General features: G+C 44.1%; 1 protein-coding gene across 1 annotated transcript in view; it reads left to right on the top strand.

The window, feature by feature from the left end:
- Positions 1-303: 303 nt before the first annotated feature.
- The window catches only part of BACH2 (BTB domain and CNC homolog 2), a 190,818-nt gene continuing 178,342 nt past the window's right edge, over positions 304-12,779 (top strand). The window contains exon 1 of the mRNA XM_063389647.1: positions 304-378. The gene's annotated coding sequence lies outside the window, so the exon portion shown is untranslated. The remainder of the gene's footprint in view (positions 379-12,779) is intronic.

Genomic DNA, 12,779 nt, shown 5'->3' with positions numbered 1-12,779 from the left:
GGCTTTCTCTCCTCCTCCGGCCCCCCTGCCAGCCCTCCCCTCCTTCCCTCCCTTCCCCCTTTATTTTTCTCCGCAAGACTTTGGCTCTGGAAACAGCTGGTTCAAAGCAATCGCCATGTGATGATCGTCTGGGTCGGGGTTTTTTTTTTTCATTTGGGGGGGGGAGGGTGCAGGTTTCTGACCGCAAAGAAATACTAATAAGAATTTCCGAAACAACAGCAGCAGCAACAGCAAGAGCAACCTCCCCCTTCCCCAAACCTCCTCAGCCGTAACAGCCCCCCCGCCCCCGAGCCCACTCCACCCCGCCCCACTGCCTCCCCCACCTCCCGCCCAGGCTGCAGCGAGAGGGGCGACCCCCGAAAGTTGCGCGGAGGCGAGGTGAGTGCGCCTGTTCCGCGGCTCGGCAGCCCCGCTGGGGAAGGGGAACGGGCGGGGGGGGGGGGACGAAGTTTGGGGGGAGGCTGGCGTGCGGGGGGGCAGCGTGGTTTCTCCCCTCCTTCTCCTCTTCCTTCTCCTCCTCCCCGGCGCAGCAGCTGTTGCGCGGGGTCAGGCGGGGGGCTGCACCCCCGCCCCCGGGGCTCCGCGGGCTGTGCAGGCGCGCTTAGTGCTCATTCCTTAAAGTGGGAAATACGCGCGTTGCGTAACGGGGAGTGCGCGGCGGGCGCCCCAGTGCGCGGCTGTCCGTGCGCGCTCTCCCGCTCCCTCCGCTCCCCTCCGCGCCGCCCCGCACGGCCCGGAGCCCCGGGCAGCCCCTCCGCCGAACGCCGGCCGGGCGCCTCGCCCGGCCCCGCCGCCGCGGCCACCTGCAGCCTTCGGGGCAGGCGGGCAGCGCGTTCCGCCGTGCCCCCCGCCCGCCCCGGTCCCGCCGGTGCGGGGAGGGATGCGAACTCCGGTAACAGTTCCTGGGATCGTTAAGGCGCGGCGGGCGGGCAAGGCAGCGCGCCGCGGAGACGCTGGCTGTCATGAAAGAGGCTAAGTGTGAAACCGTGCCTCTCCTTTTGTGGAGCGGGCTATTTTGGTCATGCAGCGGGTGTCTTGCTTAAATCGCTTCAGTTGCCGTGAGATCATTGTGCCCTTGTTGTTGAAGCTCCGGAGTAAACCCCGGGTTTCAGTGCTCAAGAATAAACGTGAGGCAGGGACGACATCTGATTAGAAATACTCCTTAAGATGTTGGAAAGATTGGGAAATTACAGCGTTCCTGTTTGCTCTAGTTGAAGCCGTGTCAGTGTTTTCGTGATGAAAGCCCGTTTTCAGAGACTTTGGAACTGTCGCTAAACTTGTGCATATTTTAATTTTTTTTCTTCTGAGGCTCGAGCTGAAAACAAGCCGGGTGTTTTTTTGAGCTAGGAATTATCTGAGATTCTGCTGTAGCTGGTGGAATGCTCTGCAGTTTGGGGAGGGTGGTGATGCTTGGGTAAATTGACTTTTTCAGGTATGTAAATACTGAAAATTGAGATAATTGCTGAGGTGAGATGGGTAGAATAAAACGATAAGGTGGTGTGTTAGGCTTTTGCTGCAACAGCCCCATAGACAACAGCTTTAAACCACTGTTCTAGGAGCTCTACATCTGATAAATAGAAATAAAATTCCACCTCACATGTGGGCTTGCTCTTTTAAAAGCCTTGTTGCCTTTTGTGTCCACCCGCCTGCCCCCTGTCACTGGGATCTGGGCAGCTGTGCAGCAAAATGGATCGGCGTTGTACTTCCCTGCCGTGTACTGAACCTGAGTTTTCAGCATTGCTTTTCACATTTGACCCTCCAGCTTCAAAGGCTGTTGTGAAGGTGCTCTTCAAGGAATGGAAGGAAGCCGTGCCTAATTGGGAAAAGTAGAGAACTGAAAAATCAGGATCATAGGTCTAGTTTTCTTGTTAGTTTCCTCTGTAGCGCTGGGCGAACCACTCAAAGAGATGTTACGTACACCAGTACGCAGCTGCCAAGTGGGCAAGAAAGGTCCCCAGTGATTTTGGAGGTACGGTGGTTCTCAAGATATTTAGGGATCTTTTGCAGAAATGCTCCACAGAAGCAGTGTGTGCGTTTCTGGGCAGTGCTGGGCAACTCTGCTGTGAGACTTGAGGTTAAAGAGCTAAATTTTTTTTAAACTTTTACCATTGTGGAGAGTAGATGGGGAAGATGCACACAGTAAATAGATGACTGATGCACATGCTGACAGATCCCGAGTTGTTAATCAACAGCAATTGTTTATGCTTAGGTATCTCACACAGGGAAACAGTTCTAGGACAGGTACTCCTAGTCTTTTTCTGACTCAGTGGCACATCTGGAACATCTGTTGGTGGTAATGTGCATGCTGGCAGATTGGTCTGGTGATGTAGGTGGGATGCCTTCCTCTCTTTTCCTCTTGGCTTTCAGTCATTCATTTTGCAGCAAGAAAACATTGGCTGGTTGCTCTTTTGTGTTGGGCAGGAGGGGAAGTTAGATGTAAAACCTGAGTTTATGCAGAGATTTTGGTAAATCTTTGACATTGGAGAAGTCTTCCAATACTCATTGAAATAATAAAATCTCCATAATATATAGTAATATTACCCATCTCTTTCTGCAAGTGCATAATAAAAGATAAAGACAGCTGAAAATAAAACCCCGTATTGATGATGTCTAATGTGGAATATGTGACAGAAGTTGCTTGCCTTTGCTTATTTTAAAACTTTCATTGCTTGATTTTTCAGTCTGAAGTGCCATTTTTTCTTAATGAGGCTGCAGTATGATTGCCAATTATTTTCTTTCAGGTTTTTCTCTGAAGGTGTAGTGAAAAGAAATCAGTGGGGTTTTTTAAGACTAGAAATAGACATTTTGTCATTGTGTGTTTGTGACATTCTTTTTGGGTAGGGCTTCACATATGCACTGATAAAGAGGAGACTTCTCAGACCATAGCAAAAAGAGGTTTTATGGCACTAAGCTGAAAAATGAGATGTGTAACATAAATATATGTGAAGTAATCTTTTCAGTAGTAATGACATTTTTATATAATAAACAGTTGGTAAAATTGAATAGCATTTATTGTATGACATGAACAGAGTCTCTTGTGGTTTTAATTTAGGTGGTATGAACATGGTTTATATATTCAAATCAAAATGTATATGCCTTTTTACTCAAATGAATACTTTCTGAATAGCTTCTTAGTTTACACTAAGAATGTACCTGTAGTGTTGAGCAGGTCAGACTTAGATGTGAAGGCATGCATGTTTCTTTCACCTCTGGGTCTGAATTTCCAGCTCAGTTCATTTTGGTGTGATGCTTGTATATAAGGGTTTTCTGAGTTGAGCTGCTAGGGAAAATACACTAATCATTCCATTGATGTGTTGAAGAAAATTCAGGTTTAAACTTCATGCTTTCTGTGAGTTACTCCTGCTGCTTTCAGTGCTCCTGCAGGCTACAGATGCTTTAAGAGAATGTGTAAAGAGTGTTGTTCTGATACAGCACTTCTTTACTGATATTTGAGCAGGTGCCCAAATGATTTTGTTGTAGTAGATGAATGGGCAGTGGAGTTCTACTCCCAGTAACTCCCACAGGATTTCCGGAATAGTGCTCAAAGTATTAATTCAGGTTGTTACAAAAAACGGTCATCATTCCTTTAAATTCAGCCAAAAGAGACTAACCTTGGCAGCTGTCTGAATATTACACATTTATTTGAAGCTTGCATCAAGATATAAAATGTATGAATATAGCCAGCTGAGTTGCAATGTGCTCATCTTGCTTTTTAGATAGGCAGAAACATCTTTGTAGTGGGTTGAAAAGAGCACTGCATACTATGCCACTCTTAGACTATGAATTACAATTTTAAAGCAGGCAAGCAGAGGAATGTATACAAATGCTGCCTCTGTGACCAGTGATGGACTTGCATCTTCTGAGTTACTAGAACTAATGATCAAAGAGCAACCACATGTTCTGAACAGGCAAATAAAAAAGGAACGAGGGAATAAGTTCAGGAAAGCCCTTATGCTAAGAGTTTACATGTGCAGCAGAACTTTGATCTGTCAAAAATTGGGCTCAGAAGACTCCTCTGCTCGATTGTATTGATCTTCATGCAGAAGGAGCCACAGCAGCCATCTGAAGAACACCACCTGTGCTGCACTGGCATCTCAGCAGATCAATAGATGTGTCCCTGTTCAGCTTGAAAAAGACTGTCTGTAAAAGCTCCTAATACAGTGGGGCTGAATTGCAGCTCCTGTGTGGGTGAGGGGGCCACAAGGCACGCAGCCCCCTCTGTGTGTGACCCGTAAGCCCTCTGTGACTTCTGTGTCTGCTCCCCCTGTGCTGTTCACACCTGCTGGTGCAAACCTGCCCTCAGAGCCTGCTGGGGCATTTTGGATTCAGTGCTTCAAAGGAAACAGGAGTAGTTGCAGGGGCAAGAGACACGAGGACCTGAGCTATGTCTTTGTCTTCTTTTTAGTTTGAAAGGGACCTGAAATGATCAGATCCTCCCAGATTTATTCCTGAGACCTATCATTTGCATACAACTGTCTCTGCTGTTTCAACTGAACAAGATGTTTGAAAAGCTATTAGGAACAAAAAACATGGGAATTTCCAGTTTATCCCTAGTAGGAGTTAAATAAAAGCCTGAAGCTTTTTTCTTTTCTTTTCTTTTCTTTTTTTTTTTTCCCCTTTCCCTTCTCTCTCCTGAGTGTTGAAAACAATCAGCCGGGCTGTGATGGGTAGATTAGGTTTGGTGCACAGGTTCAGAAGGAGTCTCCCCACTAAGAAAAACAGGAACTGTTGGCTGTCTGTCACCACGCAGGGCTTCTGGGCTGTGGAGCAGCAATTTTGTTTTTCGAAAAGAGGAAAAGCAGCTTAAATAAACAAAATGACCCTTGAGACTTAATCACAGCTACTTATTATAGCTGACACTCACTGAGGGTTTTTTTCCCTGTATTTTTTTTTTTCCTCTTCTTTCTTTAGTGATCGCTTTAAAATTTAAACCTGAACTAGGAAAACAGGAACTGTAGGTGTGGAGGTGTTCCTTCACCCCGATTTGCATGCAGGCTGTTTTTTATTTAGCGGGTAGGTGTGTTCGGAGTGTGTGAGAGCAATTGGACGTGTCAGCAGTTTCCTACGAGCCGCTCTTGCTGACTCACGTGTCTGCTGCAGCTTGGAGCTACCCTGGCTATAAACTATCCACAATGGGAGGCGCGGGCTCCGAGACCGGCAGCGCCGAGCCGCTGTTCAAAGGTTATTTTCGGTTCTCCGGTCATTGCTTTGCTGTGGTTTTCTTCCCCAGCAACATCAAAACACGCTGTCGTTTTGCCAGGCTGCCATTCCTCTAGGTGCGGAGGGTAGAGTGGAAGTTGATTGTGCTGCTGCAGAGATTGTGCCCCAAGTGCTTTCTGATGCTGCTGATCAGCAAGCTAAACCTCTGGGGTTTAGGTGTTTTTGTTGGTGTTGGGGGTTTTTGTTTACACAGTGTTGTTTGGATTTTTTTTTTCTTCTTTTTTTTTTTTTTTCTTTTGTGTGTGTGTGTGACTGGGATATTACCAAAAATCCCCCTGAGCATCTTTCCAAATGTATTGCAAGTCTAGCCTATGAATTGTGTTTTCCCTTTCCAAATGCAAGCTGTGCTGTGGAGTCTCCTGCCCTCCCCGCCTTTTTACGGCATAAATCTTCTCTAGAGCCAGAAAGGAGTTATGATTAAACTTTCAAAAACCTGGGTTTAGCTGTGTTTCCTTTTCAAAATTTTGCAATTTCTTAGTCTCATTTTTACCTCCTGTGTGGGAATATCACTGACTGCTAGCATGAAAGGATTCCTTCATCTGCTCACGCTCTTGTACAACTGCTTCTTTATTTACAGACTCTATTCTGATTACTCACAAGGATTCTAAAATGATAGCTGCTGCTGACTGATGATTTTTAACTGATCTTCTTGTTGTGGTTTTTTTTTCTTTCCTCCTTTCTTCTTTCTCTCTTAGCTGATCACAAAAGCCTTTGCAGAAGTGGAGTGAATTAGCCATCTGCAGTTCTGGATTTACTGTGAGGGAGTTTAGATTCGTAGTTGTCTTTTGTGTATTTTTCTTCTTCTTGTGGAATGGGGTGGAAAAATCAGCGGTCTTTGAAAGTGTGATAAATAAAATCAGCTGCTATAGAGCAGGGTTTAATAACAAGGTGAGTTCATGTCACTTGTTTTGTTTTTAGTCAACTACTTTGACCAGTAATTAATAGAAAACCACACTGAGAGCTTTATAACACATGAAGAAAATGGGTGTTCTTGGTTTCCGCCAATACAAATGACTCATCAGTATCAGTAGGGTTTCTACTTCTAATAATAAAACTGTGGAAGACCTTTAAAATGTGTGGTTTTGGCCCCTACTCTTAGTGAAAGGTTGGAAAATATTACTTTGAGTTGTTGTTTTTTTTTTTTTTAACTTATGGAAGATTTAGTGATGTACTGTGCAGCAGTGAAAGATCTTGTACCCTCCAATGAAAACTGACTCATACCACCGCTTGCAGTGCAAAAGTTGTCCCCACTCCTGTCTTCTTCTCAGTGTTTTGCATTTCACTGTAGAGTATTGCCAATCCTTAGCCTCGGTGTCAGAGATGTGCATCTGGAAAATATAATGTGTTTATGTCAGCTGGGGGAAGACTTGGCACACTAACTCATCTTGCCGGGCTGCTGTTCTCTCCTCTTCCAATCTGGGGAAGAGAGGGACAGTAAGACTGCTGAGTGACCTGTATTGCTGTTTCAGCTGGGGGTCAGAGGATCTGGACAGGAAAGTAAACAGAAGATAGGAGTTGAAACATCAGTGACAACTGTAGGGTGTGTCTGTCACTACCTGGAAGGAAGCACACATCTTCCAGTACTGAAAGTGATACTGAAAAAAGTGCAAATCAGAAAGTGATCCGTTAAATTATTTTATTTCTCTCTCTCTCTTAAAAAGTAATAGTTTTCAAATCCTTGTAGCTGTTTACCTTTTTGTGAAGTTTCTGTGCTGTGTTCAATGCAGTGAAGCAACCTCTAGCGCATTCTGCTTTTTGTTTGAAAGTGTGCCTTGTAGAATATGAGGTTAATTTGTTTTCACATAAGCAGAGCATGCCCTTCATGGTGTTATAGTATATCAAATTTTAATTCTTTTATTCAAGGTGTTGTTCTTTCAGTGGTAGTCCAATCAGTGTCTCCTGATCTGCTGCATTATTTAGTGTTGCTATCTATTTTCAAGTTGCCTGTGTTGTTACAAGGTTTAAAGGCTATACATGAAGCAGAGCTGGTATTTTCTTCCCTGTTAGAGTGAAAATTCTCACATTTATGAAGCCTCCGTGTTTACTTTCACTGTTGTTGCAATATTTATACTAGTAAGTTATTCCTTTTAAGGATGCGGTGGTTCTTTGTTTCTTCTTATTCTATTTTAAAAGCAGAATGTGTTTTTAACAAAATCCACTCCGAAAATCTAGACTTATCTTTATTCCCTCATTGTCAGCAGGCATCTTTTACCACTGAATATTTATATATATTAATGTAGTTGGTTTCAGTTGTGCTGAAATACCTTGGATGTATTTGTCAGTTTCTTGTGGAACCAGACTGTGATGAAGAATCCTTTGTTTTGTAGCCTCTTACTGAGAGAAGTGCACCAAAAATAGAGGTGCAGAAGCCTGTGGAAATAAAATTTTGCAACATGTGGAAATCCAGTTGTTTGTTATATGGCAACAATAAGACAGGTTTATTATTTTCTAATGGATATAGCATAAAAGGTCAAATTCCAACTTAAGAGATTTATTTAGGGACAGTTCTTACTGAAGTTCACAGAAGAATAATCGGTAAAGACTGCAAAATAAGGTGTCCGTGGTCATTCAGAGTTCAAGAGAACATAGGTTCAGTGCTCTGAGTTTGGCTTGTCTTAAGAAAATCATGCCATCAGGAGTGTCATGAAGGTTGTATAATGGCAAGTGAATAATGTGTCGAAATCTCATTGATGTTTTGAGCTCTTGACTCTGAAATGGCATTTGTGTCCAAAATCACTGAGGGCTGGACCTGTGAAGGGCAGCTGAGAGTGTTGCTGCCAAATTCGGGGCTGTGATTCTGCTCAGCATCTCCTCTCCTTGCCTTTGCCTGCCCTGGCACCGTCTCATCCCACAGGGGGTCAGCCCTGAGAACTAAATTGGCAGGAAATTACTCAGTCTATGTGTAGGGTTAGGTTTGTTCATGTTACATTTGCTGTGCAGTCTGTCAAGAACCTGGATAATGCATCAAATTAAACCAAAACTTGTTAAAAGACTTGGAGCTGGCAATGGGACATCTGGTCCCAAAAGTGCACTGACCATCACTGCATCATGCCCCATCTCCTGAAGGTTATCCTTGTCCTGCTCTGGCAATGTGGTGGCTCTGCAGAAAACCAGTAGCAGCCTGTGTCATGCCTAACCTGTAGCTTGGCAGTAGGAACTTGCTTCCTGGGGCATGAGAAGTTTGGGATATTTATTTCCAGCTTGTGTCTGCAAAAGACAATTGAAAAAAAAGTTAGAGGAAAGCAGAACTCAATCAAATGAATCTTCAGTGTTAACAAAATGCTGAAGTACCATCTCCTGCAAATATTCAAGTAACTGAAAGAGGGTAGGTTAAAATTAGATATTGGAAAGAAATTCTTTACTGTGAGGATAGTGAGGCACTGGAACAGGTTGCCCAGAGGAGTTGTGGATCTCCAAACCTGGAAGTGTTCAAGGCCAAGTTGGATGGAACTTAGAGCAACCTGGTCCACTGGAAGGCATTCTTAGCCATGACAGGGCTTTTGGAACTAGAGGATCTGGAAAGTCCTTCCAACCCAAACTATTCTATGATTCTGTAACTCTTTTAATTCCTACCTGATTCTGGCTTCTGGCCTCATGCAACCTGGTCATGTCACCAATCTCCCAGATGTGATGAGCTCTTGAGAATTTTAAATCTGTTACATACGAAGAAACGAGCAGACCTTGTGACTGTGGAGAATTTTTTGAACCATGTGGCTGCATTCCTAAACCTTTGAGTCTTCTCACAACCTTTTATCACTCTGTGGATGATGGCAAGCTATGTTGAGTAACAGGCTCAGCAGATGACCCAAGTGACTTGAATTTACTGAGGTGACGGAGGGAGTCTAACTTATCCCTCAGAACAAGAGGGTGAAATTGAGAGCTGGTAGTGCCTTATGCCACTGGGTGGGAGCAGAAGGTCCTGCTCGGTCATGTGCTTGTTGTGCTTTGCTGAGCTGATTCAGTTTTTTGACCTAGTAAATATCAATTTACTATTTCCTTAACCCTGGCTAATTTTCCTAGGCAATTTGATGAGTAAGATCACAGGTCCAATGAGCAGCAGAGCTAATGTGGGAAAGACAAGAGGGAGCAGTGGCTGTGCAGGTTACTGAGGGGCAAACCCAGATCTCCTAGATTTGCTGTCCATAGCTTCACCCCACTGGGCCAGCTGTTGTTTGTTGTTGTTGTTGCTGCCACTTTCCTGTGTTCTTGAGCAGCACCCCAGGATGATTTTCTGCAAAGCTGAATGTGGTTGTGCATTAGGCAAACTTTTCACCAGAATCTGAGTAGCAAAAATGAAAATATCAGGAACCTTTTGGTGATGTCTTCTCCTTGAGCTGGGAAACCTAAATTATGCTTCAGGTATCTTCTGTGCCTGAGGTACTTTTGTGTGTGGAACCTCTGCCTTGCCAAGTGCTTGTGACTCAACTCAGCAATTTAACTTCATTTCCAATCCCTTAATTTGTTCCTGTAACTTATTAAATGTGTACCAAGGGAAAGTGTGGAGCAGAGTTCTTACAGAAATCCAAATTAAGTGATGCTGTGAAGTAATCATGAAGCTTGTCAGTAAGCTAACCCCAATGTAAAACGCATGGTAAATTATGAAATGTATGCATAGTTTGTCATAGCTAGAAATTCATGGGCATTGCAAATTTAAACACTTTGCAAGGAAATTTTTTGTTTGTCTTTTCCCCCTTCTTGGTCCTCTTCATGTGTCTTATTATTAGACTAAAAGTAGAGTCAGTGATTCATTCAGTAATCTCTTTCTTGGACAGTTAGTCATCTGCCAATTTGTGTTAACTTTCCACTTTGTTCAGAAAGTGAGTAATGCTTAATGCACTAACCAGCAAATTCCAAGCTTAAAAAGCTGTGAGTATCATTCAGATAATCTCTAAACTTTCTCTAATTTTTTTTACCATTTTGTGAGATCAAAGTAAGGTCTGGTATGCAATGTTGTAGAGCTACAGTCCAGTTGTTTTGTCTAGCCCCAGTTACTAAAGCAAAACACAAGGTTGCAATTGCAGTGCACAAGTACAAGCAATCCATGTGTTGTTTAGCCAGTGTAATGCTTCTTGTTTTTCTTCCCAAATACTACTTTCAAGGGGTAAATACTGCCTCCACAGTTCTTCTTCCCTCCCCAGATTGCCATGTCTTGTTAATTTCTATTGTTTCCTACCTCAACAAATTGTGGTGCTGTCAAGGCTAATTTAATGAAAATAGCTTGCAAGGAAAGTAGTAATTGGTATTAGCTGCCTGCTGCAAATATTTCTGGTGCTTTTCATGATGGGTTTTGGTACACAAAAAAAATATTGTGCTGTTGAAGTGTTATCTACATAGAACTTACAGCTTTAAAGTCTTTCTATAGCAGTGGGGTAGATATTTTGATCTCAAGGTGATGCCAGTTATTTCTGAAGATGAACACAGTACTTGATTGAATCACTTGAGAATTTAACTACTTTTTTTTTTTCTTATGGAGACTAGCATAAAGAGCAACAAGGTCAGTAATGTCATAGGAGAACTTTATAGGACCAAAGTCTTCACCATATGCTCTAAAATAACACGAAATAGCTGACTACTACACTCAGCAGCAAAGGAATGCAAAGTGCAGATGAGACTTGAGTGCTCTGGAAAGGGTGTGCATGTGCAGGAGGATAGGGCAATGTGGCAGTGGTAAACATGAGTGCCAGAAGTGGTTTGCTTGGCCCTGCACTTTTCCTTGTTACTTCCCCAAATGCCCACTGATCTCCCCCACCACTTGTAGTCTATTTGTTGCAGTGAAGTTTTCCTCCCTCTGAAGCTGTCTTTTAGTACAGGTGGTTTTAGGTGTTTCTTCGTGCCACAGTTCCGTAAACAAGCAATGCAAAAGCTGGTAGAGAGGAAAGAATAACCTTTGGCTATAGGGTGTGCAGTCTGCAGCATGATGGGGCTGTGGCAGAGTTCTGTTGTGCTCAGCTGTGGTCAGAATGAAAACATCATTTTGTTTTGAGGAAAAGGTAGAAGAACATCCATTTTTCCTGACTGGATTCCTAGAATCCAATTCCATTCCATGTAGACACTGAAAATATCCTGGTAACCATGTTCCAGTGTGAAGAATTAGGGTTTCTGAAAGGTTTTCCCTTCCAGTTTTACTTTGCACCTCAGCAAGTTTTGATAGTTTGGTGAAGCTTTGGACAAACAGCCATATTGGGGATGCTTATTTGAACATCACCCTTTGGGATTTGCCCCTCCTGGTTACCTGCACATTTTCCAGCATCAACAGTGTTAGTTAATGCACTCCCCCCCTGCCTCCCTCTCCAGGATGTCTATGCCCACACTAGCATTGCTTGTGTATTTCTGATTTAAACCTTCAGAGCTTTGTGAAGAAGCTCCTTGCTAGTTTTGGGGTGAAGGGTGGGGGTGGGCAGGCAGAGAAGAGCAAAGGCTGAGGTTGGTGGTGCAGCTCTCAGTTGAGTTTGGCGCAGGCTGTGCACGTGTGACTCAAGCAATGGCTGATTCACTGCCTGAAGGTGCTTTGGGATTTGCTTGGTGGTTTTTTTGTTTGTTTCTTTAAAGTAGTAGTCTGCCCAGAGGTGAGAATTAGTGCTCTTTTGTTGGACTGTGAGTAAACCAGAACTGTGAGAAATGTTTTTGCTCCAGATGTCCAGCAGTCAATGCTGGACAGCAGACCCAGAGCGCTGAACTGATGTTGGAGGAGATGGGCATCTGGCTTTCATGGGACTGTGCAGGGTTTGAGGGATAGCTTAATTGCCAGATTTGGCACTTCAGGTTGCAGGTCACTTGGATGGGGCAGCGAAGGCTGCAAGATTTACAGCTGTACTTAGTGACACCTGGCACAGCTGCTTTCTTTGGCTAGTCAGAGATGGTGGGGTGAAAGAGGGATGGCCAGGTGCCTGAGACCTTGTACGTGTTGAAACCCAGGTAAGAAATTGTATTCAGGGCATTTTTATCTGAGGAAATATACCTGTATTTATGTGGTTTTGTCCCCTGCCCACCTTCCATTTGTTACTTGACTGTAAAGTTTAGGCCATTCCCAGGAAGATGGGCACCTGTTGCCACCATCCTGCACAGAGGGGTGCCCGAGGAGGCGCAGCCTGGCGAGGAATCTCCCGCATATTTATGGAGGGGTGTCTCCTGCCCTGACTCTCTGTGCAGGTGTGCTGTGCAGTCGGTTAGAGAAACCGCGAGTTGAAGGGTTTGCTGGGGTGAAACAGTTTACAAATAGCTTTTCAGTGGGTTTTTTTTTATTTTTAACTCCTTCTCCACCCATTGGTCCCTCCCCCACTGTACTGGCAAAGATGAAATGGCCTAAAGAGAGATTGTTTTTGAAGAATAGGCGAAGCACCCAAGAGTTTCCAGAGGACCTTTGGAAAACGAGTTGCTTTCCCTGCGTCTTTTTTCTGCTCCCTTCTTCTTTGGGGTTTACAGGGGTAAAATTTCTGTCTCTGTGGCTGCTGGGTGTTTCAGGGGATAGGGGTGTCACATGTTTATTTTCACCCCCCCCCCTCTGTTTGTTTGTTTGCTGTTCCTTTCCCTTAAAAACTGACCACTAATGAAAAGATGCC

Source organism: Prinia subflava, chromosome 2 (assembly GCF_021018805.1).
Source record: "Prinia subflava isolate CZ2003 ecotype Zambia chromosome 2, Cam_Psub_1.2, whole genome shotgun sequence".
Classification (NCBI taxonomy): domain Eukaryota; kingdom Metazoa; phylum Chordata; class Aves; order Passeriformes; family Cisticolidae; genus Prinia; species Prinia subflava.
Note: the sequence above shows the minus strand (reverse complement) of the source record. Positions and strands in the feature narration are given on the sequence as shown.